We start from the raw sequence: 26321 nt of genomic DNA, 5'->3' as shown, positions 1-26321 counted from the left end.
AACTCTAATCATGAAGTAGAAAATGAGGGGTTCTGGTGAAATCAAACCATGGTCAGGTGGACCAACTAAAATTTCAAACACAACTGCCAGGAAAATTGATTGGGATGCAAAAAAAACCCCACAAATAACTTCAGGTGAAATACAGGACTCTCTGAAAAAGTGGTTTGGCTGTTTCAAGATGCACAATAAGGAGGCACTTGAAGAAAGAAGGGCTGCATGGTCGAGTCGCCTGAAGAAAGCCATTACTGCGCAAAGGCCACAAAGTATTCCACTTACAATATGCTAAACAGCACAGAGAAAAGGCCTCAAACCTTCTGGCACAAAGTCATTTGGAGTGATGAGACCAAAATTTAGCTTTTTGGCCACAACCACAATCGCTTCATTTGGAGAGGAGTCACCAAGGCCTACGATGAAAGGTACACCATTCCTACTGTGAAACACGGAGGCGGTTTGCTGATGTTTTGGGGATGTGTGAGCTGCAAAGGCACAGGGAATTTGGTCAAACTTGATGGCAAGAGGAATGCAGTATATTATCAAAAATTACTAGAGGAACATTTGCATTCATCAGCCAGGACGCTGCACATGAGACGTACTTGGACATTCCAACATGACAATGATCCAAAGCACAAGGCCAAGTTGACCTGTCATTGTCTACAGCAGAATAAAGTGGATACTTTTTGCCGAGAGGAATGGGCAGCTTTACCATCTGAGAAGATAAAGAGCCTCATCAACAAATACCACAAAATACGTCAAGCTGTCATTGATGTTAAAGGGGGCAATACATGATATTAATACCTGGGGTATGTAAACTTTTGATCAGGGTCATTTGGGTAGTTTCTGTTGTCATTATGATTTAAAAAGAGTAAACACAGTTGATTGATAATAAATGGCTTCAGCCAAACACTAACCATGAGTGAAAGAAAGGTTTTTGTGTTATCATTCATTATCTCTGAAAAATGGCCAAGAATTCTGCCAGGGTATGTAAATGTATGAGCACAACTGTGTGTGTGTGTGTATATATATATATATATATTTATTTATTTATTTATATTGTAGGTACCATATTTATATATCAGCAGTTTACATATTGGACATGCATGTCAGTTCCTACAATCTTAGGCTGGTGATACAAAGCTAGATTTAAAAAAAATAAAATAAAATCAGATTCCTCCATCCATGGTATACAACATAAGTGGACGAATGTCTTACTATGCCAATTGTATTCTGACAGCTGCCACTTAGTGTATGGCCAATTTGAAGAGGTTCTTCACTCTAGAAAGAAAGAAATAAAAGTCAGCCGCTACAAATCCTGTAGCGGCTGAATTTTAATAAAAGGACACTTACCTGTCCCAGGATCCAGCGCTATCCTCAACCATGCTAGTTCTTCACTAGCCTTCGGGTTGCCGGTGCTGGAATGTTAACTGCAGGCAGCCATTGTGCTGCTTGTGGCTTCACAGCCGGATACCCACTGTGCATGCTCGAGCTGCAGTCTTCTGGAACCTGTGACGTGGAGTTTCCACCTCATCCCTTTAAACCCAAACATATATATTAATTACACAGTTTCTGTGGATGATTAAGATGGTAATCAAACTCACTTGGTGCCTTACCTGCATTAAATTAGCCTCAGAATCTGTGTAATTCATATGTATTCGAGTTTAAAGAGATGAGGTGGCAACCCTACTGTTACGTGTCCCATAAAACTGAACTTCCGCTCGGAACGCTTAGATCAATGAGTCTCAGGACCCATTAACAGGCCAGTATTACCTTGGGGACATGCAGACCAGAATACTGCAATCACTGAGCAGCAAAGTACTGTATTTATCAGTGTATAACACGCATTTTTTTCCCCTTAAAATCAGGGGAAAATCGTGGGTGCGTGTTATACGCCGATCCCCACCGATCCCCGTCAATCTCCTCTGATTGTGAGCGGAACGATCAACGCTGAGATACACATAGCCGAGTGTACTGTGAGCGGAGCTGAGAAGACTATGTGTATCTCGGCTTTGCCCAGTCCCTGCGATCTCGGCGGCGTTCTCTTCGGCAAGTCTCAGTGGCGCTCACTCCGCTCCGCCCAGTCTCGGCAGCACCAATTTTAAATTCATCCAAGGCTGCAATGACAAAGCTGCAATGGACACTGGGGGCAAGGCTGCACTGGGGCACGGCTGCACTGACAAGGCTGCAATGGACACTGGGGAAGGCTGCACTGACAAGGCTGCAATGGACACTGATAAGGCTGCATTGATGGGCATTTAAAAGAAAGTTTTTTTTCCTTAAACTTCTCTCCTAAAAGTTTTTTTTCTTAAAATTCCCTCCTAAACTCGGGGTGCGTGTTATACGCCGGCGCGTGTTATACGCTGATAAATCCGTATCACCTGTGTGTTTTTGAGTTATCTTGCAAACCTGGCCTGTTAGTGGGTCCTGAGGACAGGAGTTGAGGTGAACCTGTGAAATTTATGTAACTGCTCCAACCCCCAAATGACACACCAAGTGTGGCAGAGGAGGGGGAGAGAAGGACGTTAAGCACCCCTTTTGGGTGAAGTCCTGCTTTAAGGTCTCTATCATACAGGCACATACTAGGGCCAGTTTAGACATTTAGACATGGACCAATCTAAGCAGAATTAAACTCCTAAATACTCACCTTAGATCCAATAATATGATGTCCTCGAGGTTGCTGGCACCAAGATCTTCTCACTGGCTTCTTCCAGGTGGCAGTCTTCAGCCATTATGATTGGCCAGCACAGGATGATGTAACTCCCATGCATGCACAGGCGTTCAGTCATTCCAGCACACAGGCACTGTGCTGGAATGTATAGTGAGCTGTGCAGTGCACATTGTAAGGAAGACAGTGAGCAGGCAGGTAGGGTTATTTTATTGCAGAAGAGACATTGGAGTTGATTTAATGAAGACAAATAGACTTTGTTTTGCTCCAGAGCTTAGTAAATGAGAGGAAGCTCTGCTGACTTCCATCATCCATTCATGTGCAAGCAAAAATGCTGTTTTTTTTTAAATTTTCCTTGCACATGATTGAGTATTCTTTTCAAAGTGAAGGTTTACCCCATTTACTAAGCTCTGGAGCAACTGCATTTTTCAAAATTCACAGTCTATTTGCCTTTAGTAAATCAACCCCACAGCATGTCTCTTCTGCAATAATCAGCCCTCCTGCTGTACAGTACAGCCGTGGCCAAAAGTTTTGAGAATGACACAAATATATATTTTCACAAAGTCTGCTGCTTCGGTGGTTTTAGATCTTTTCATCAGATGTTATTATGGTGTACTGAAGTACAATTACAAACATTTCAGAAGTGTCAAAGACTTTTATTGACAATTACATTAAGTTTATGCAAAGAGTCAATATTTGCAGTGTTTGCAGCCCTGGCGTGCTGTCAATCAACTTCTGAGCCACATCCTGACTGATGGTAGCCCATTCTTCCATAATCAATGCTTGGAGTATGTCAGAATTTGTTCGCTCGCCTCTTGAGGATTGACCACAAGTTCTCAATGGGATTAAGGTCTGGGGAGTTTCCTTGCCATGGACCCAAAATTGTGATGTGTTGTTCCTCAAACCACTTTAGTTATCACTTTTGCCTTATGGTAAAGTGCTCCATTATGCTGCAAAGGCCTTGTTCCTCACCCATCTGTTCTTGGATGGTTGGGAGAAGTTGCTCTCGGAGGATGTTTTTGTACCATGTCTTATTCATAGGCAAAGTTGTGAGTGAGCCCACCACTCCCTTCACTGAGAAGCAACCCCACACATGAATGGTCTCAGGATGCTTTACGGTTGGCATGACACAGGGCTGATGGTAGCACTCACCTTTTCTTCCCCAGACAAGGTTTTTTTCCGGATGCCCCAAACAATCGGAAAGGGGATTCATCATAGAAAATTACTTTCCCCCAGTCCTCAGCAGTCCAATCCCTGTACCATTTGCAGAATATCAGTCTGTCCCTGATGTTTTTCCTGGAGAGAAGTGGCTTCTTTGCTGCCCTTCTAGACACCAGACCATCCTCTAAAAGTCAGATGCACTCACACCTGCCTTCTGCCATTCCTGAGCAAGCTCTGTACTTGGTGGTGCCCCAAACCCGAAGCTGAATAAACTGTAGGAGACGGTCCTGGCGTTTGCGGGTCTTTCTTGGGTGCCCTGAAGCCTTCTTTACAAATTCAGTGTAAATGTTTTCATGGGATTCAGTTCATTTTCATTGCAAAGATGGACTTTGCAATTAATTGCAACTCATCTGATCAATCTTCACAACATTCTGGAATAAATGCAAATTGCCAACATAAAAACAGAGGCAGCACTTTGTGAAAATTAATATTTGTGTCATTTGCAAAATTTTTGGCTATGGCTGTATATTTGGAGTGTGTTAGGAACCCACTCAGGCATAGAGAGAACATGCAAACTCCATGCAGATAGTAACCTGGTTAGGATTCGCACTAAGTACAGGCATACCCCACTTTTAAGTACGCAATGGGGTTTATTTACTAAAGCTGGAAAGTGCAAAATCAGGCTCACTTCTGCATAGAAACCAATGGGCTTTTAACCTCAGCTTGTTCAATTAAGCTTTGATAATAAAACCCGGAAGCTGATTGGTTTCTATGCAGAAGGGAGCCTGATTTTGCACTTTCCAGCTTTAGTAAATAAACCCCCTTAAGTGGGGTATGCCTGTACCCCAGTGTTGCAAGGCAGAAGTGCTAACCACTAAGCCACTCTGCTTAAAGAGGAGGGCCAGCTTTAAAAAAAAATTTTTTAAAGTCAGCAGCTGCATACACTGTAGCTGCTGACTTTTAATAAGCAGACTTACCTGTCCAGGGCGCCCACGATGTCGGCCGCCCGAGGCCGACTCGGCTCTCGGGTCCCGGCGCCACCATTTCAACTAAGGGAAACAGGCAGTGGAGCCTTGCGGCTTCACTGCCCGTTTCCTATTGTGCATGCGCGAGTCGTGCAGCGCTTTGTGAATGGGGCACGCTGTGTTCTGGGACACACAGTTCCCAGAACACAGCGCGACCCATTACCCAGAAGACGCCGCACAGAGGAGAGAAGACAGAACATCACAGCCGAGGAGGAAGAGGCAGATTAGGACGACATGGCTAGCAACAGGCATTTCTAGTAAGTTTAAAAAAAAAAAATTCATTTTTTTTTCTAATTTTTTGCTAATTTTTTATGTACTTTTGTTTTTCAGGGTGGCCCTCCCCTTTAAGTTTAGTAGGATCCGGGTGAATTTCCATCCATCTGTGGCAGTTCCTGTTCATGAAAAGTCGATCTGACAATCAACTTCTCATGAATGGTCCTGCTAGAAATATTCCATTTGATCAGACCAATAGGCTGCAGCACTGATCAATGTATTCTGATGGTCTGTCAGAATACAATGACAACAGTGGGGAGGATCCACACGTTCAAAGTGGATGGGGGAATTGGTTCAGGTTTTTTCTTCACTGGCTGCATGAAAAAAGCTGAACCACATTTGACCAGATGGTTTTGATGCAATTGTTTATCTTGGGTGTTTGTTACATCCTATACCTTTGTGTTATATCTAGCACTGTACTTATAGTTATATACAGTATATAATGATGTATCATGTGATTGCATTTGTTGTATATAACTATGACCGGGGTCACTGCGGGACTCAATGTGGGCTCCTTTCTAGCTGCTGAATTCAGTTTCTATTTGATGGATGCGGCATTTTTCCTGTAGAGGGTCCTTCTGGTGGTGTGTTCATGTAGTTTGTCCCTCTTTTCTCGCGCACTTCAGCTCTTTTGTGTTTCGGTATATAAGTCAATGACGTAATCAGATGAGAAAACCTAAAGCTTTTTGTCTGCACATGAATGACTTTGTCAGATCCGAGAAATATTTTATTTGTATGCAGCTCCGTCTCCTGAACAATCCGAGGCGAGAATGACATCAGTGTGTGGATGGGCTGGTGTATTCTCAAGGAGACTCCATGTAACAAATTATGTATCGGAATAATGATTTATGGAGCTGCTAATTATAAAGCGGAGTGTGGAAAGTCTCTGCGGGTGAAGCTCTGTGGGAGTTGGACTTTGTTTGGCGTGTAGCAATAATTCGAGTTATTGTAGAAGGTACTGGGACAATGCAGACAATGTAACAAGGCAGAGCCGATCAGTTAGAATTCACCATTTATAATAAAGATTGTGTGTGACTTTTATTGGTTGGTACAACCTGCTGTGTCATGCACATTGGTTTTTGTGCTGCTTTATTAAAGTGGTTGTAAAACCTTACAATATACCCAGTGAAGTGATTGGCCTCAGGTGATACGCAGATAGGAAACAGATCCTCCTATATAAGTGGTACCTGTTTATCTGTCACTCTCTCTTCTCCACAACCTCCTAAAGAACAATTTTACACAGCATTTCTGAGCTCCAAAAGGCAGGGGCTGGGATTTAACCTCCCTGTCGGTACGATTATTTCGGATTTTAGGTGCTGAAAGCGTTACAATTATTTTGCATGAAAATTTGGCGTTTTATATTGTAGTCCTGTAATTCTTAGGAATAACTCACTTAAATCTGTCCAAACCAGAGTCTAGCAGACATCCCGGGTATGATAAAGTTTGAAAAATGAAATCATAAATTATAATATAATAAATAATTATACCAAATAATAATATAACAATAATAAAAAGTATTCAATAATGTAATCAAATCAAAAACACTGAAATTTGCTCAGTTGCAGAATTGTCGCTGTCATTACCTTTCAGTATTTGATGACGGATCTCCCCACAAATCGCTATCGCTCAATTCTGCGAGTGATTCTAATTTATTATCGCTGTTTTCTAGCTGGTCTAAAATCATTTTTGATGTAAAGGGACAGTTTTGGTTGCTCTGGACAATCTCCAGTTTCCAGGCATGAAGAACAGTATTTATAATATAAAACTGCATGCAGGACACTGGACAAACCACTAGGGACAAAGGCGATGTGAAATAATTACATACAGTAATGTAATCTGTAAGATTACATTATACTGTATGTATACTCTGTGTTTCACTTTTTCAAGTTGGCGCCGATCTGCGTCCCCATGCGTCGCAACGCTCACAGGGAACGGAGATCGGCTCTGTGGTGAATCGAGCGGAGGACGAGCCACTCGTACAGCGGGGGGACATTGCTGGATCCAGGGGACAAGGTAAGTAACCTCCTCCTGCATACAGCGATGCGGTCCCGAGTCTGGCTCGGGGGTTACCGCTTTTGGTGTCAAACTTCCACCCCGAGCCAGACTCGGGAATACCGCCAGGGGGGTTAATATCACACTGCACCGCATAGATCAGGGAGCTGAGTGTAATCTGAGATTGGATTGGAGGGAATGGACACACACCCCTCTGCGTAGTCTCATAGAGAAACATGCACAACTGGGGCTGTTGGATTGGCCACTCTCCCTGCAGGTGGGGATACCTTTCGTCGTACACATGCTCATCAATGCCCCAGACCAGGTGGGGACTGCAGTTATGTGAAAATTAGTGATGCACTGAAATTTCACCCATGATTTTGACATGTTGTTACCTTGCTTATGGTGTGTTTTTCATAGGTCATATGACTCAGAATATACATAAAAAACTCTACACGGGTGCATTTTTGATGCGTTCTTGCTGCGTTTTTAATGCATTTCAGTGGCGAGGTACGTTTTTGGTGCGGTTTGCCAAATATGCACCAAAAATGGAGCAAGTTCTTGGTTACCTGTATTACTCCTTCTGCTTGACTTGCTGAGTAAAGCATGGTAGTAGCTTAGGGTCATACCCTACATGTGCTCAAGTACTTTTGATGCCCCAAAACCAGCATGCACCCCTTTGAATAAATTCAGAGCAGGCTTAGAACAACTTTACTCTTTTAAGTCTTTTAGTATTACAGTTCAATGTGAACAATATCCTCATCATGACCCTAGTAATCTCTACTTGGCTGCCCACGCATGCCAACAATAGTTAGTAGTCCAATTTAGGTGGTCTTTGTAGCAAAGTGTCATTTCTTCAGTGTTGTCACATGAAAAGATAGAATAAAATATTTACAAAAATGTGAGCGGTGTTCTCACTTTTGTCAGATACTGTATGTCATTATACAATTATCCATCATGTTGATATACTTCATGGAATTTTATCATGATTTTAATTATGTATGTGAATAAAAATTGGACTTTTTAGAAACGTTATGATATATTGTCTTTTGGTGCAACTTCTTTAAAGTCCCATGAGTAATTTCTGTGGTTGAGAGGCAACACAGATTAACTCTTTCCCCCCAGCCTGGGTCAGCCACTGATTATACTAACATATAGCCTACAGGGCTGTCAATCACTTGTGTGCTGGAAGGTAGAGGGCCAACCCCCAGGATCCCTTGGTGTTGGCATAAATTGTCAGAAGTGACTCATACAGATAACATTAGAAAGAGTAGAAAGAAATCACACTTTGTGCTTTGGATTGAGGCTAGTACACACTATAGAGATATATGCTTTGTTCATTTTTTATTTCAGAGGTTTGCAACCACTTTAAAGTGTATGTAAACCTGAACAACGAGCATCTCTTTTTTGCTCTCTTTTGGCTTTTTAATTATACCATTGAAAGTGTCTTGTATGCTAGATAAGTTCAAATAATTCTCATTGCTCCTGCTAGAAATACAGTGAGCTGGTAATATTCTGTGCTTCCTGTGCAAATGAACCAATCCCTGCTGGGTTATGATAATCTGCAAGGTTTTTTTTCAGCGGGAAGGAGTTCCGGCACCTCCAGCACTGAATCTATGTATTGGCAAGGAGTACTGGAGAGTCTATGATGCTGGCTGCTGTGGGATCTATTTTTGCACGGGGGTCTATTGTTGCTAGGGGTTGTCTTAGGTTGCTGAGAGGTCAACTTGCTGGGAGGGATCTACTGTTGAGGGAGAGGTCTATTGTTGCTTGCTGCTGGAAGATCTTCTGTTGTTGCTGCTGGGGGTCTTTGTTTGTCTCTTTTGTAACAGGGGTCCCATTGCTGCTGGGGGGGGGGGGTAATATTGTGGTGTGAGGGATCTATTGTTGGGGGGATCTATTATTTCCAAGGTGGGGTCTTTTGTTGCTAGGTGGATATATTGTTGCTGGGGGATCGAAGATTGTAAGCTCTAAGGTGCAAGGATCTCTGATTCCTACTGTATTAAAGTGTATTGTATTTGTACTGTCTAACCTCAAGTTGTAAAGCGCTGCGTAAACTGTTGGCGCTATATAAATCCTGTACAATAATAATCTGTTATTGCTGGGGGGATCTATTGTTGCTGGGGTGGGGTCTATTATTGCTGGATCTGTTATTGCTGGGGGGATCTAGTATGGCTGGGATAGGGTCTATTGTTTCTGGCTGCAGGGTATCTGTTTTACTTCTTTTTTTTATCATTAACAAATTGCATACAAATTGCATACAAATTGCATACAAATTGCTTAAAGCGTTTGTAACCCTAAAGTATGTTACTTTAAAGCATGTTATACAGCACAGTGCTTGTGCTTTGTAATTTGGCACCCTGTATTACCTAAAATACCTGGCTGATCCTGGCTGGTGCTGCCCTCCCCCTGTAAACTGACCACAGGTTTTCATGGCTGCTGAGCCCTGACACCGTGGTCAGTTTACGTGAATGTGTCATCTGCAGCTCTCATCTGTCCTCTCCATCCTCTCCTCCCTCCCCTCCCTGCCTATCAGCTCCATGTCAGGGCCTGCCCCCCCTCCTGCTGCTGAAATAACACAGTGTAAAGTACATGCAATCCCCTCTGTTAGAAAAAATTCTATGCTCCAGTGTCTGCGCTTTGTAAAAAATATGCCCATTACTACCTTATTTCAGAGCGCCGATCAGCGCTCACGAGACTCCTCGCCTCCTCGGCTGACATCTAGACTCTCTCCTCCTCTCTTCCCCTGCTCCCGACTGATGTCAGCGGGGGATTCTCGGGCCCTCCCACTGTAGCTGTCAGTTTGGGAGAGGGAGCAGCGAGGAGTCACGTGAGCTCCACATGGCGCTGTGAAACAAGGAAGTAATAGGCATGCTTTTTTTTTACAAAGCACAGACACTGGGGCATAGAATGTTTTCTAACAGAGGGGATTGCATGTACTTTACACAATGGCTTTACAACCACTTTAACACCACAAAATAATATGTGGTTCTATTCTCTAAATAGGATGTACTGGGAGGTGGGTAGAAGGTGGAACCAAGGGATGGTAATCAGAGTTGGGTAGGGGAAGGAACCAAGGGATGGTACTCAGAGCTGGGTAGGAGGTGGAACCAAGGGATGGTACTCGGAGGTGGGTAGGGGGTGGAACCAAGGGATGGTACTCGGAGGTGGGAAGGGGGCAGAACCAAGGGATTATAATCGGAGGTGGGTAGGGGCAGAGACAATGGGGTGACTCAAAGCTGTGAGTTACTGTACCTATTCTCTGAGATATAAAACCCCTGATGTTGTAACAGCAGCCGTCAGAATACCTGAACAATGATTGCATCTAGGTAGGTAGGAGGGGGCCATAAATTAATGGTTTAGCCATGTTGAGTAAATCTGAGATATTACGCCAGATGAATAAGAGCCATTTTTACATAACTGGTGATTTTTCCATCTGCCTGAGGTTCAAACTTCGGTTTTACCATAGCAAAGTACATGCAGAACAATGCAACAATTACAATATACAATACAATATAAATATAATATAACATAATATAAGCATAGAAGGATAAGCTTGGAAAGAATAGAAAACAAATGCCTTGCCGGAGTATTAAGATACTGTTTAAAGCAGGCAAGTCAAGCTCAAAAGCAGTCAAGGGCCACAAAGTAAGCGTTTCATGAGATGATTTGATCGTCTGGTGTCAGGAGGGAGGGCATTGCGCAGCAGGGAAGCAGCATCTGAATAACCCTTCAGTTTTAGTAAGTCGGCACAAAGACGTGTTTATTGAGCTTACTCTGTTTTTGCCTTTCATTTTGTTATCCAGGAACTAATTTAGTCAGGACCCTACCTTATGAAGTGTGATGAGCTTTGTTCGGTAATTCGGAAAAATGAAAGAGACTGGAAAGAAAAAAGGTCAACTGAAACCAAAACCTCTCAGCAGGCTTACCTGTGTTCAGCTCAAACAGTGTCGTATTTCTTCATTTGCAAGGGATAAGGGAGGCATTTGTTTAGTCTAATGCTGGAAATACACATATTGATCTGATTGTACAATTTATAGTTTGATTGAATTGCTAAATTATCTATTCCAAGAAAATTTTGATCGGTTTCAAACACAAAATCAATCGACATATTGATCAGAATAAAAGTGTGTATAAGGGCGCTCTGAGTAACAAACGAAGCAGATATCAGTCTATGTAGAAATAGAAGAGGATCTTCATGCACTTTCGGCAGCACTTGAAGACAGAAGCAAACTCTGCAAGTAAAATGAAAAGAGAAAAAGGTGCACCCTCACTTACAAAGGGGTGGAGGGGTAGAAGCACATCATATTAGTAATATGGCAGGTGGTCCGGCATTCTGGTAGTCCCAAGGAGTCTCATTGATATCCGCAGGTGTGATTCTATGGCAGCATATTCTGAAGTGGCTGACAGATGGAAGCCACAACTTGGATACTGGGAAGACAGCTAGGCTGTCTGAGACAGCATGGAAGCCAAATCCAGGAAGTGACGTCAGGAAGCAGCAACCAGCGTGGACAGCAAGCCGGAAGTGATGTCCCCAGTACGCTGTCTTTAAAAAAAATGTTTTTATATTCATTATGTAATTTTAGAACCCCAGTGCTTCCCTTTGTCCTGCTCATGTCCGCCCATAGTGCCACCCAAAGCCTGCCCACAGACCATAAGAAGCTCTGCTTCTAGTAACATTTAGTCATTGCTTGAAGAAGGAACCAGCTGTTCCGAAACGTGTCACATGTTGATGACATCACTTCCAGCTTGCTGTCCATGCTGGTTGCTGGTCCCTTCCTGCTGACATCACTTCCTGGATTTGGCTTCCATGCTGTCTCAGGAGAGTTGTGGCTTCCATCTGTCAGCCACTTCAAAATATGCTGCCATAGAATCACACCTGCAGATATCACTGAGACTCCTTGGGACTACCAGAACCCCGGACCACCTGCCATATTTCTAATATGATGTGCTTCTACCCATCCACCCTTCTGTAAGTGTTTTTAACTAGGGATGAGCTCAAGCGTGTTCGCATGCTCCACGTGCAGAGCCCGCCAGGAAGTCGGCACAGCGCTGTGCTAATCACAGGCAGTGAGACATTTCCCGATTTCTGCAGCCGCACATCGGGGCAATGTCTCACTGCCTGCGATTAGCACATCGCTGCGCCGACTTCCTGGCGGGCTCAGCACATGGACCATGCGAACACGTCTGAGCTCAGCCCTATTTTTAATCCTTCTTTGAAATATAATGTTTTACTTCTAGAGGCTCCTTTTTTTCTTTTCTTTCGACTTATTGATCGGGTGGTTGGAAAAATCCATTCAGCTCTGGAATGTATTGAGCTTGTGTGTGAACCATCAAGCGAAATAACACATATATTTTGATCTTACTGTACAAGGTAGCAATCCATAGTTCAATTTAATCACTCATTTATCAAAATAAATATCTGATCAGCTTTGAGTAGGGATTGATGGATCTATTGATCAGATAAGTTGAAAAATCTGTTCATATCGGGAATGAATCGAGCTTGTTCATGCACCATCAAGCTAGATAACACACATTGATCTGGATGTACACTGTTGTTGTTGTTCAGTTGTTTAGTCGTGTCCGACTCTTCATGACCTCATGGACCATAGCGCACCAGGCTTTTCTGTCCTCCACTGCCTCCCGGAGCTTGCTTATTTTGATGTTCATTGTTTCGATGATGCTGTCTATCCATCTTGTTTTATCCATCTTGTACACTGTATCTTGTACACTGTAACAATTAATAATTACATAGAATCCTTCAATTATTAAAATAAATCTCTGATCTGTTTCGAGCAGGGATTTTATGGATTTATTGATTGGATGGGTTGGAAAATTTGTTTACAAATGGGGTGAATTGAGCTTGCGTGTGCACCATCAAGCAAGATAACACACATATTGATCTTATTGTACAATGTAGCTAGGTCTGCTGATAGGGCAGTACAGTTGGCCCTTCTGTGCCGGGCCAGGCCTCATCAGTTCAAAAGAGGGGCCCAGGCACCTGCAGAGCAGGAGGGCTGGCTGTATATCCTTGTGACTCTTGTGGATCCCCCTGTAGTGCTGTCCAGTTTCTCCCTCTAGGTGTGCTGCAAGGGGATCCGTTTTTGTATCTGTACCCCCTTCCACCTGCTGTCAGGTCCCCCCTGTGTTCCCACCTCCCCAGCAGTACTTCCGGCCTCCCTCCTCTTTTCTCCTGCAGAAGCTTCTGAAGGCTTGGGTTCAAGACGGAGATCTAGGGGCTGGTAAATACGTCATATTGGTACCGATCGCTTCTGTGGCCTAAAGCATAGTAAGCGGTTTTCTATGCTTCAGTTTCTGAATGAATGGGTAGCCTCAAAGCACTTCCTATTTATTCATCTGCAGCTGGAGCTGCAGAGGAGGGTCCGGTAATTCTTGGTCCCAAGTCCCTTGGTGTCAGGGCTGGTCTCAGCCCTTCCTTCTCAGAGCTCTGTGCTCAGCTGTTGGTTAATTGTCAAAGACTCTTCCTTCCACAGTGACTCACCTGGTCTTCATTTCTTGCTCCTCAGCTAGAGCTGCTGGTTATATAAACTCATTGGATCAGATCTTCTGTGCCTTTGCCTTGGTCAACATATCCGGACTCTCTCTAATGTGTTTTCCTATGAAGGACTTTTACTTGGCTGATTTCCCTTCTGGTTCCCGACCCTGTTTGCTGCTTCTCTGGCTTGTTCTGACTACCTGTCCTGGTTACTGAACTCTGGCTATATTTTGACTATGTTTGCTCTGTTTATACCATTTTACCATTTTATCAAATAGTGTGATTTTTACTGCACTTTTGTCTCAGTCAGATTCATGGTTCCTGACACTTGGTCTGTTTAGACCCCTGATATTTTACCAAAGCCCCATGTAACAGGACACTTAAAAAAATGTAATAAATAAATAAATAATAAAATGATTTATTTTTTTAGATGCATCGTGGCTGTGGCATTTTAGCGGAAATATAATTTTTTTTGTACCGGGCCCCATGATTTCTAACAGCTCTGAATGTAGCAATTCATAGTTCAATTGAATCACTCAGTTTTTAAAAGAAATTTCCGATTGGTTTTAAGGGAATCAATGGATTTATTGATCGAATGGGTTGGAAAATCTCTTCCTATCTGGGGAGGAGTCAAGCTTATGGGTGCGCCATCAAGCCACTGTGCTTTTTGTAATTGATTCAATAAAGATAATCAGATTGGGGAGAAAAAAAATGTTCAGCAGAGTAGTTCATACCGAGGTCAGAGTCTCCCAGGAGTCTTAGAAATAATTGCGTCTTCAAAGTGATCCTCGCTTTGCGTGTAACATAGGGCTAGAGGTACTCACAATATGTAATTGGTTGTTTACATTACTTTTTAGCTTTTTATTTTTATTTATTTTTTACTTTAGCTTTTTATTACAATTTTTTTTTTAGCAATCTAATTTGTATCCTTCGCCTGTATTCTTTCATCTCTCTCCTGTGATTTGAGTGTATTTTAAACAACCAGGTCTGACGCTTCCTTCTCCAGCCGTATACAAGGCAGCAAATTGATAACTTGCTGTGCAGTTGTGTATGTCTTGTTAATTAGCTAGAGAGATGCGTGGCGCTTTCTCGGGGTGTGCGCTAATGTTCATGAAAATGTTTTCAGTGGAAGACCGCTGTGTCTTTTCACGGTGGAGGAGATGCTGCAACAGAGAATCTTGCCTGTTAGATCGCAGTGATGACCTAACGATGGAAACTGCCAAATTCTGCCGAGGTTGAAGGATCAGCATATTTGAGAACATGTTTTAATTACTCCGGAAAATCAAAGCAGTGACTGCGCTCTTCCAAACTTCGTCCTGCAATTAGTAATTGAGAAAACCTTTATAAAATTTTAAAAATCATAATTTGGTGATCTAAAAATGCTATATTGGAAATGTTCAGATCCCGTTCTGTTGCAAGTCAAAAACAAACAACATTTCCCAGTTCACTTACCAGTGAACCAGTGACCTCTTCTGTGGTCCCTCTTCGTTGCTTCTGGCCCCTCCCTCCTGTCGAGTGCCCCCACAGCAAGCAGCTTGCTTACGGAGGCACTGGAGCTGAGACACTGCTCTGTGTGTCCATTTAGACACTAAGCTGTAGTTCGGCTCTGCCCCTCTCTCTCCCGATTGGCTAACTGACTTTGACAGCAGCGGGAGCCAATGGTACGGCTGCTGTGTCTCCGCCAATCAGGAGGGAGAGTCACAGATGGCTGCGGCAGTCATGCACATTGCTGGATATTGATGGGGCTCAGATAAGTATTAGGAGGGTTGAGACGGCTGCTGCACAGAGAAAGTTTTTTTTATCTTTTTGCATAGAATACATTGAGATAAAGTGGTTGTAAAGTCAGAAGTTTTTTTTAACTACTTCAATACCAGGCACTAACCCCCTCCCCCTCTTCCTGCCCAAGCCAATTTGCTACACTGTACCCAAAATGAATTTTTATAATTTTGTTCCCACAAATAGAGCTTTCTTTTGGTGGTATTTGATCACCTCTGCGGCTTTTATTTTTTGCTAAACAAATAAAAAAAATCAATTTTCTTTTGTTTCTGTTATAACATTTTGTAAATAAGTACATTTTCTCCTTCATTGATGAGCACTAATAAGGTGGCACCAATGAGGCAGCACTGATGGGCGCTGATAGGCAGCACTGATGGGCATTGGTAGGCAGCACTGATGGGCACTCATGGGTGGCACTGGTGGGCACTGATAGGTGACACTGATGGGCACTGAAAGGCTGCACTGATGGGTACTTATAGGTGGCACTGATAGGCACTACTGGGCACTGATACGTGACACTGGGCACTGATATGCGGCACTGATTGATGGCATTCATAGGCATCACTGATGGCACTGGCAGGCATTGGGGATGGGCACTGATTGGCAGCTACCTGGGCACAGATTGGCATTTTCCTGGTGGTCTAGGGTGGCATACCTGGTGGTCCAATGTGGTGGCAATCCCTGGTGGTCCTGGCGGCATCCTGGTGGTCCTGGGTGGGTATCCGAGGGGGGGCTGCACTGATAAAAAATCAGCACAGACTGCCCCTGTCAGGAGAGCAGTTGAGAAAAAGCGAGTGAAGAAAAGCCGAACACCGGCTATTCCTGTTTACATCGCAATCAGCCGTGATTGGACACGGCTGATCACGTGGTGAAGAGCCTCCGTCAGAGGCTCTTTATAGAGATCGGTGTAGCGGTGTGTCAGACTGACACACCACACCACGGATCGCCCCTATGTGCACCCCCCCAGGCGCGCGAGAGCGGTCATTCTGGAGGGCTGTCATATGACATCCACCTAGAACAAGAGCCACGTCACCCAGCCGTCATTTGCCAGTGGGCGGGAAGTGGTTAAGTAATGCAGCAGATGATTCATGTAGCATTTACTTCCTGGAATCCATCTGCACTTGGTTCAGGCATTTAAGCAGGAAAGTGTGCTTAACTGAGAAAAATCCCTCTTCCCCTGCCCTCCAGAAGACTACTGACATCTATGACATAATTTGCCTAGGCAAGAAACCAGCAAGTAATTGAAGAAATCTAAACAAAATATATAGAAATATAGTTTAAAACAAGTAAACATGATATACCTTCCTATCCATTTACTAATGCTAGCAGCATGAGGATTAAAAATAGTCAATGTTGATTGAGAGAGTGAAGATCCACTTTAACATGAGCTGATAAGTGTGCTGGGAAATCTTTGTTTGTCTGTGATATTTGAGAACAAGCTTTAATTACTCCAGAAAATGAAAGCAGATTCTGCACTCTTCCAAACTTCATCCTGCAATTAGTAAATGAGCAAAAGCTTTTTAAAATGGACTACTACTGCAGTTCAGCAATACAGCTTGGTCCCTCCTCTGCCCTCAGCTTGTGATTGGACAGTAAAGGAGCAGCAACAGATGGGTAAAGTCATTTCTCCTGCTTGTCTGCCTATTGCTTGGCAGCATATGTGCATACAGCAGAGACTGATTGGCTCAGAGTACTGACCATTCTTTCCCAGTTGTACGGTGGGGGGGGATTAATAGAGGCCGATATCAAGATGGCTTTGCTTACTTACATTAATTACACTTAAAATACATTTAAAGTTGAACTCCATTCAGATATAGAATTCATAAATTAGTACCTGAATTGGACTTGGTATCATCCCACCACTTGCAGTCTACTGTACAGCAAGGCTCAGAGAGGGGGAAGGAGAAGCAGCACAAGGAGCCAGTTCAGTCAGTTGTGCTGCAGTATAAATAGCATGCTGATAGAAGGTGAGATTAAAGCGACAGTGAGATACACTTAAAATGCTGCGCTATCAAATGTATAAGCAAATACCCTCTGAACTGGTAAAAATATATATATCCTCTACACTGTGGTAATAATAATGTATTAAATATATGATAAAAAATATATAAAAAGACACGTGCTTAACCGCTTGCCGACCACCTCATGCGATATACGTCGGCAGAAGGGCTCGTACAGGCAGAATCATATACCTGTACATTTCCCTTTAAGAGGCGGCCAGCGGGCACGCACCTGTGCCCACGGCAAGCTCCATGAGTTGGGTTGTGGGTCCCGTGGACTTGTTCGCCGCAGGGATACCCGCGATCGTGTCACGGGGAGGAAGAACGGGAAGATGCTAATGTAAACAAGCATCTCCCCGTTCTTAGCGACAGTGTCACTGATCTCTGCTCCCTGTGATTGGAGCAGAGATCAGTGATGTGTCATACACAGCCACGCCCCCCCCCCACAGTTAGAAACACTCCCCAGGACACACTTAACCACTACAGGGTTCAACAGTGCTTCCGGATCCTGGATCAATCGCCAATGTTCCTCAGTAAATCAATGAAAAAATGATCTCATAGTGTTGTATGCTTATGCAATTTATTGAACCAAAAAATAAACAGGTCCCACACAGGGTACTCACAATATGCAGGCGCTTCAGTGCGCCATTCTACATCAAGCAAAAAACGGTTGAAACCGTCTGGTAATGGGATGGTATGCTGATCGTTCCTAACAGCTGATCTGCTAAGTGTGCCGTCCTGTCCCCTTCCCCTACATGTCGATACCCCTTGTAACCTGCGGTTTTAATTTTTTAGCGCTATAAAAAGACTGACAATTTTGAAAAAAATAACAATATTTTTTACTTTCTGCTATAAAACATATCCAATAAAAAAATAAAAAAATAAAATCAAATTTCTTCATTAATTTAGGCCAATATGTATTCTTCTACATGTTTATGGTAAAAAAAGAAAATATGCCAATAAGCGTATATTGATTGATTTGAGAAAAAGTTATACGGTCAACGAACTATGGGATATATTTTTTTTTTTTTTTTTTTTTTTTTACTAGTAATGGCGGTGATTGGCGACTTATAGCGGGACTGCGATAAATGACACTTTTAACACGTTTTGGGGATCAGTGACACTAATACAGCGATCCACGCTAAAAATATGCATTGTTGCTGTACTAATAACACTGGCTGTGAAGGGGTTAACATCAGGACGATCAAAGCGTTAAATGGATAGCTAAGTTGTGCTTACTAACCGTGTGTGTGTGTGGGGGGGGGGTGCTTTCACTGGGGGGAAGGCAGAGATCCATGTTCCTGCTTAGCAGAAACACAGGATCAAAGTCTTCCCCGCTGACAGAATGACAATCTGCCTTGTTTACACAGGCAGACTGAGGATCGGCGGGTCCTGGAGGACGTCGAGTCCACTAGAACCAGCTGATTGGCTCCCACTTTGTCCAATCACAGTGGGAGCGGATCGCTGACGGCGCACGCATGCGCCCCAGTCCCGAAAGTGTCAGATCACGTAGTAGGAACGCGATCCGCATTGCTGCAGTAGATGTATGTGGGGCAGGTGCTAAGTTGGTTCAATTCTTCACACTGGTCCATTGCGCTTCCGTTGTGGCATTAAACACACCTCTCTGTTGAAATGCATTAAAAACGCATTCAAAATGCATTCAAAATGCAGCAAGAACGCATCAATGACGCACCTGTGTTACCTTATTGATGCGGTTTATGAGTCACATGACCTATGAAAAACACACCATAAGCACAGTAAAATCACACAAAAGCACGATACAATCAGTGCATTTTCACCGCCATTATCTGCCTTTTTCTCTATCGGCAAAATGCTAAAAATACAGTTTTCAGCTGATTTGTGTCGGCTGCTGAAATTTTGATGAATCTCTAGTCAGCACTGCAGCTGATGCAGCCTGCTGATTGAAAAATAATTTCCAACATTCCCATTCAACAGAAGTCGATCCCTGAAGAACAGGGTGAATTTCGATCCATCTATGGGCAGATTTAGGGTGTTAGGATGATTTTTATTTTTCCTTGGCAAGATTTACCTAAAATAAACATCCTCAGGACTGCTGGAGCTACTCAACTGGTAAATACTTTGGCTTCATGGTGTCATTGCTGTAAGCTGCAGTTGTGGATCTTTATGAATATTTTTTCCCTGGAAAGGATCCGGATGTAGGAGGTGAGAATACACAGCGAGGGGTTAATTTAGTGTTTGGGAAGGGTTAATTTTTTGGATCAACCTTATCCCTGGTTCACATTGGTGCGATTTGACATGTCAAATCGGCGGCAATTACCAGCAATGTCACCGTCCTAATGGGTGCGGCGCTGCACCATTTTTCAAAAGTAGTTTATGTACTACTTTTGGCGATTTCGGGGTGCGCATTCCATTGACATCTGTGCAGAAACCCGCACAGATGTCTCTGAAATCGGGACTGACATGCGGGAATGAACCCGCACACTTTCATTCCTGCACTCAGTGTGAACCTGGGTTTACTGTGAGAGTAGGGTGAGAGGCTTGGCAAAGAATTGTGCGGGGTCATTAGTAGTGCTGACTCAGTGTGCAGAGAGTGCGGAGGTCTTTGTGATAGAGCTGCTCTAACCTAAACTTGGAAATGTACTGGATGGTGAGTCTGCCTAACAGCTCTGGGCTCAAAAGCTTTTATTTAAATATATTCCCTGATATAAATCCACTTTTACACCTTATATTGGCAAACCCAGATATTACATTGTAAAGGTAGCCGTGATATCATCATTGTGCAGTATATCACCTCTGCAAGGAGCAGAGTTGTGGGAGGGACCCAGAAGGCTCCACCTACCAAAAGCTGCATGCAGAAGGCTACAGGAGGGGGCAGACACAGGACCAGCCACCCTGCACAAGGTGAGAGAGTAGCAGTGACCAGTCTTTATCCACTTAGCGACCGCAATATATCGATCGATATATATATATATATATGTATATATATTAGTGATGCACCGAAATTTCGGCCGAAAATGCCCTTTTCGGCAATTTGCCGAAAGAGAAAAACGGCCGATAATGGAGCCGAAAATGGGGCGTGGCCTGGGTGGGGGCGGGGCCCCCACCCCTGGTGACGCCCATCATGGGGGGTGCATAGCGCAGGAGAGCAGCCTCCGCCGCCTGTTTGATCACAGCGCCGGGAACATCACAGCTTTCATTTCAATAGCTGTGTGTTCCCAGCCGCGCGCCGTCACACGCAGCCCCTCCCCCTTGTCCGGACACTTAGGCTGGGTTCACACCACAGCGATGCGGGAATGTCGCGAATCCGCGGCGTTTTCCCGCATCGCATTACTCCCGCCGGCAGTTCACACTGCCCTATGCGAACGGCTGGGAGTGTCAATGATATGTTAATGACACCCCCAGATCCGTCCGCATATCGCAGTGCGATCTGCCGACTCGCACAGGAATCGGATCGCATGGTGTGAACACCCATGCGATCCGATTCTGTTGCGGACCAAAAAAAGGGTCCCGTGCGAGTTTGCTGCGGGAGCGATGCGAATTCAGCCATACTATCTGTATGGCTGAACTTGCATCGCTACGGAGATCGGATGTGATTTGCACTGCAGTGCGGTGCGAATCACATCCGGATCTCCCCCCGCAGCAGTGTGAACCCGGCCTTAGATAGACAGATCATCCGCAGGATTGGACGGATGATCTGTCTATCAAAGTGTCCGGACAAGGGGGAGGGGCTGTGTGTGACGGCGCGCGGCCGGGAACACACAGCTATTGAAATGAAAGCTGTGATGTTCCCGGCGCTGTGATCAAACAGGCGACGGAGGTGGCTCTCTTCCCTGCACAGGCTGGCTGCAATGGGACACACTTGGCTGCAAAGGGGGACACACTTGGCTGCAAAGGGGGACACACTTGGCTGCAAAGGGGAACACACTTGGCTGCAAAATGGGGACACACTTGGCTGCAAAATGGGGACACACTTGGCTGCAAAATGGGGACACACTTGGCTGCAAAATGGGGACACACTTGGCTGCAAAATGGGGACACACTTGGCTGCAAAATGGGGACACACTGGCTGCAAAGGGGGACACACTGGCTGCAAAGGGGGGCACACTGGCTGCAAAGGGGGGCACACTGGCTGCAAAGGGGGGCGCACAGGCACACTGGCTGCAAAGGGGGACACACTGGCTGCAAAATGGGGCACACTGACTGCAAAATGGGGCACACTGGCTGCAAAATGGGGCACACTGGCTGCAATGGGACACTGGCACACTGGCTGCAATGGGACACTGGCTGCAATGGGACACTGGCACACTGGCTGCAATGGGACACTGGCACACTGGCTGCAATGGGGGACACTGGCCTGCAATGGGGGATGCCTCCTGTACCACGTTCTCTGACCATCTTCTGTACCATGTCCCCAGTCTGACCATCTCCTGTACCACGTCCCCAGTCTCTGACCATCTCCTGTACCACGTCCCCAGTCTCTGACCATCTCCTGTACCACGTCCCCAGTCTTTGACCATCTCCTGTACCGTGTCCCCAGTCTCTGACCATCTCCTGTACCGTGTCCCCAGTCTCTGACCATCTCCTGTACCGTGTCCCCAGTCTCTGACCATCTCCTGTACCGTGTCCCCAGTCTCTGACCATCTCCTGTACCGTGTCCCCAGTCTCTGACCATCTCCTGTACCATGTCCCCAGTCTCTGACCATCTCCTGTACCGTGTCAACAGTCTCTGACCACCTCCTGTACCATGCATGCAGTCTCTGACCACCTCCTGAACCATGCATGCAGTCTCTGACCACCTCCTGAACCATGCATGCAGTCTCTGACCACCTCCTGTACCATGTCCCCAGTCTCTGACTACCTCCTGTACCATGTCCCCAGTCTCTGACCACCTCCTGTACCATGTCCCCAGTCTCTGACCACCTCCTGTACCATGTCCCCAGTCTCTGACCACCTCCTGTATAAAAATATTTTTTAAAAACAGTCATTTTCAGTATCGGTGCTGTTTCGGTATCGGTTTCGGTTTTCGGCCTAGTGTATTTTTCATTTTCGGTATCGGTTTCGGCACCAAAAAACCCATTCGGTGCATCCCTAATATATATATATATATATATATATATATATATGCCTTGTGGTTTACTGGGGTTATGACTGAAGCTGTCAGCCATAACACCGTTTTTCTTTTTTTTCAGCTAGCGGCTGGCTTTCTCATGAAAGCGGTTTGAGTGGCTTATTATCCACTGGATTGCTTTCGGACACGGCGAGGGGGGGGGGGGGGTGTCCCCACCCCTCCCTCCACTCACCGGTGTTTCTCTGGCTCACTGTTTTCACTTGTGTGCCTGAGAAACGATCTGATGGTGTGGCTGGCTGGTCACAGAGGCTACCAGAGAACAGATCACCTTTATGGCCTTGGAGGACTAGAACAATGTCGTGACATCACTTCCGGTCTAGAGTGGAAGTAAACAATTTATTTTTATTTTTATAAGCAAAAGATCAAATTTTTTTGGAATAGGTAAAGAAGAGATTTGGAGTCTTTTTGACTCCAGATTTCTCCATAAAGAGGACCTGTCATTCTTTTTTCTATTACAAGGGATGTTTACATTCTTTTAATAGGAATAAAAGTGATCAAGAAAAAAAAAAATTAAAGGGACAGTGAATAAAAAAATAAGAATAAGAAAAGTGCCCCCATCCCTCCGTGCTCGCGCACAGAAGTTAATGCATACGTAAGTTGCACACACATATCTAAACAGTATTGCATCACACGTGTAAGGTATTGCCACGAGCGCTAGGGCGAGAGCAAGAATTCTAACACTAGACCTGCTCTGTAACTTTAAACAGGTAACCTGTAAAAATGTTTAGAGCATCGCCTATAGAGATTTTTAAGTACCGTACTTTGTCGCCATTCCACACGCATGCGCAATTTTAAAGCATGACATGTTGGGTATCTATTTACCCGGTGTAACATCATTTTTTTTTTAAATTCATTAAAGTGTATTTTTTTTTTATTCCGTTTGAAAAACCATTGCGCAAATACGGTGTGACATAAAAAATTGCAACATTTTCTTCTCAAGGGTCTCTACTAAAAAAATATATATACCGTAATGTTTAGGGGTTACAAGTAATTTTCTAGCAAAAAATATGTCCTTGAAATGTTAAATGCAGAAAATAACTATATTCTTAATAGGGCCACAGTGGTGGATATGGGGTCTCAGGGGCCTCTATTTGCTGATCACAGCCTGAGCGTGAGGTTTATTTGCAGTGTGTAGTACAGTGCTGAGCATATCTATTGATAAATCCTGGTTTTATACAAGAGAACAGTGCTGATCATGTGACAACTCCATTATATAACAGAGTTCAGAGCAGGAGAGGGCAGAAGGATGGATGAGCTGCCTCCCTCTGAACAGCTTCCCTGTCACTGAACAGGTTTCTACGCATTAGAGGTACAGCATAGAAGAAGGTCAGCGGGGACACCTAATGAATGACAAAGCTGCAGTCAAGCGTGAACTTGAAGCCAGCGTTGCGTTTCAGGCCAGCGAAGATCACGGTGAAATGTGAAATCAAAAAGACAGTCTAGTCCAACTCCAATAAACGGCGCGCACCTAAGGGGGAACTCCAGCTAGATTACTGTTCCATCTATAATGGCAGCTTATATTCACAGGCTGTTCTGTTCCTAATATATTGCAAACTGCAGCACTATGATGATATCAATTTGCACATTGGCCCCTTAGAGCTGTGGATTATTTTTAACTCAATGAAGTCTTTATTGAAAAGATAATACAAACATAGATCAGATATCCATTCCAGAGAAGTTACATCAAATATAACTGTATAATATTACAATATTCCAACACTGTCACAACAGAATCTGTTAAACAAATCAGACACCTCTTAGTACCCAAATGAAATGCACATCATTGATTTCATGCACAATTGCACAAAACATGAAGCTACATTCACAAAATTCTGTCTATAATTAAATCAACCAGTGATATCTCTGGGATGTCATGCCAAGGAGACCAAACCGCTTGATATTTGTTCAGGATTCCTATGTGTTGAAAGACATACTTTTCTAGGTGCAAGTTGTCCCCCATTACAGGAACCCACTCCTTCCACAACGGAGGTTCAGCAGACTTCCAGTGCCTAGGAATTAGCTTTCTAGCCCAAAATAAGGCCCGAGCTATTGCCTGCTTGGTGACATCATCCACCTTTGGTTGTCCAAGATACCCAAAAGGCTGGGGTTTAGGATCCTGTACAATAGTAACTTGAAATACCCTATTAAGAGAATCCAGGACTTTCCCCCAATAGAGCTGTAGCTTAGGGGTATTTCCATAATAGGTGAATTAGATCACCATGGTCCCTAGAGCATCTGGAAAATATAGGGTAGTCTCTCACCCCCATTTTAAAGAGCCTTGATGGCATGAGGTGAGCCCTGAGGAGAATGTACAACTGTGATAATCTATGTGTAACGTTAAGGAAACACATTTGTACAGTCTGTAGAGCTTCCACCCCATTGTTCCTCTTCAAATTACACCACATCACGCTCCCATCTAGTCTCAACTCCCTGCAATCTCAACACTAAGCCTCCCTGCAACCTCAACACTAACCCTTCCTGTAACCCTAACACCAACTACCCATGTAATCCTCACACTAACCATCCCTTTGGGTCTCACACTAATCTTTTCTGTAACCCTAAAGCCCCGTACACACGAGCAGACTTTTCAACATCCAAAGTCTGACGGAATGATTCCGGCAGACTATTCGATCGTGTGTGGGCTGCAACGGACTTTTGATTCGCAAAAGTCTGACAGACTTTAGAAAATGGAACATGCTTCAAATTTTTCCGACGGAACTCCGCCGGACCCAGTTCCTACCGAAAAATTTGCTCGTGTGTATGCTATTCCGACGGACTAAAACTGACGCTAGGGCAGCTATTGGCTACTGGCTATGAACTTCCTTATTCGAGTCCAGTCGTACGTCATCACGTTTGAATCCGTCGGAGTTTGGTGTGATTGTGTGTGGCCAAGTCCGCTCATTCGGAAAGTCTGTCAGAACTCTGTCAGAACCCTGGCAGAACTCCTTCGGAAGTCTGTCGGACATAAGTCTGGTCGTGTGTACGCGGCATAACACTAACCCTCCATTTATCCCTAATATCAACCCTATCTTTAATGCTAACACTAAGCCCCCCGTAGCCCTAACACTAACATTTGTGTTACTCCAACACTAATCCTCCTGCTAACTCCCTGTATACACCATAGTCAAATGTTTTTTCTTTTATGTCGATCATCTAGATCATTCATGTGGGACCATAGGGCTTGTATCGGACCGTGGTGTTCCTTGAGGGCTGTATGGAACTTAGTGTGGCCAGTAAGTATCGATGGGATTACATTCTTCATCGTCTCCGCTCTTTCATGAAACCTTTGCAAGCTTGTGTGGAGTTGGCCAAATCTCTCTTGTGGCTCTATTCCATGTGGCGAAAAATTAACTCCAGGTCCTGTTTGATAGGGAGGAGAAAGAAGTATGTCTCCAGGGGACCCAAGAAATCAGTGTTCTCTAACTCACTAGCCAACTCAATGGATCTTGGTGCTGGGTAGTCTTATGCCCCGTACACACGATTGGACATTCCGACAACAAAACCGTGGAATTTTGTTTGACGGCTGTTGGCTCCAACTTGTCTTGCATACACATTATCGCACAAATGTTGGCCAATGAACGTGGTGACGTACAAGATGTACGACAAGCCGATAAAAAGAAAGTTCAATAGTCATGATATCGCCATTACGAACGCTAGTTTTCCAAAACTGAGTGCTTCCGGCTCGTACTTGATTCCGAGCGTGGAATTTTGTGCGGCAGACTTGTACACACGATCGGAAAGTCCGACAACAAACATTTGTTGGCGGATAATTTGAGAACCTGCTAGCCAACATTTGTTGGCAGAAAGTCCGACAACAAATGTTCGATGG

At 44.3% G+C, this 26321-nt stretch overlaps 1 protein-coding gene and 1 long non-coding RNA gene across 3 annotated transcripts in view; one reads left to right on the top strand and one right to left on the bottom strand.

Moving 5' to 3' along the window:
* Positions 1–26321, top strand: part of SUSD4 (sushi domain containing 4) — a 279756-nt gene that overhangs the window by 8132 nt on the left and 245303 nt on the right. The gene's annotated exons all lie outside the window — the stretch shown is intronic.
* LOC143990066 (uncharacterized) overlaps positions 14009–26321 on the bottom strand; it is a 70583-nt gene continuing 58270 nt past the window's right edge. Inside the window, exon 2 of the long non-coding RNA XR_013277136.1 lies at positions 14009–14922. This is a non-coding gene — a long non-coding RNA (uncharacterized LOC143990066). The remainder of the gene's footprint in view (positions 14923–26321) is intronic.

The sequence above is a fragment of the Lithobates pipiens genome, unplaced genomic scaffold, assembly GCF_037356315.1.
Source record: "Lithobates pipiens isolate NorthernLeopardFrog02 unplaced genomic scaffold, aLitPip1_a1.2 Scaffold_18, whole genome shotgun sequence".
NCBI lineage: Eukaryota > Metazoa > Chordata > Amphibia > Anura > Ranidae > Lithobates > Lithobates pipiens.
This window is presented reverse-complemented; position numbering and strand designations above follow the sequence as displayed.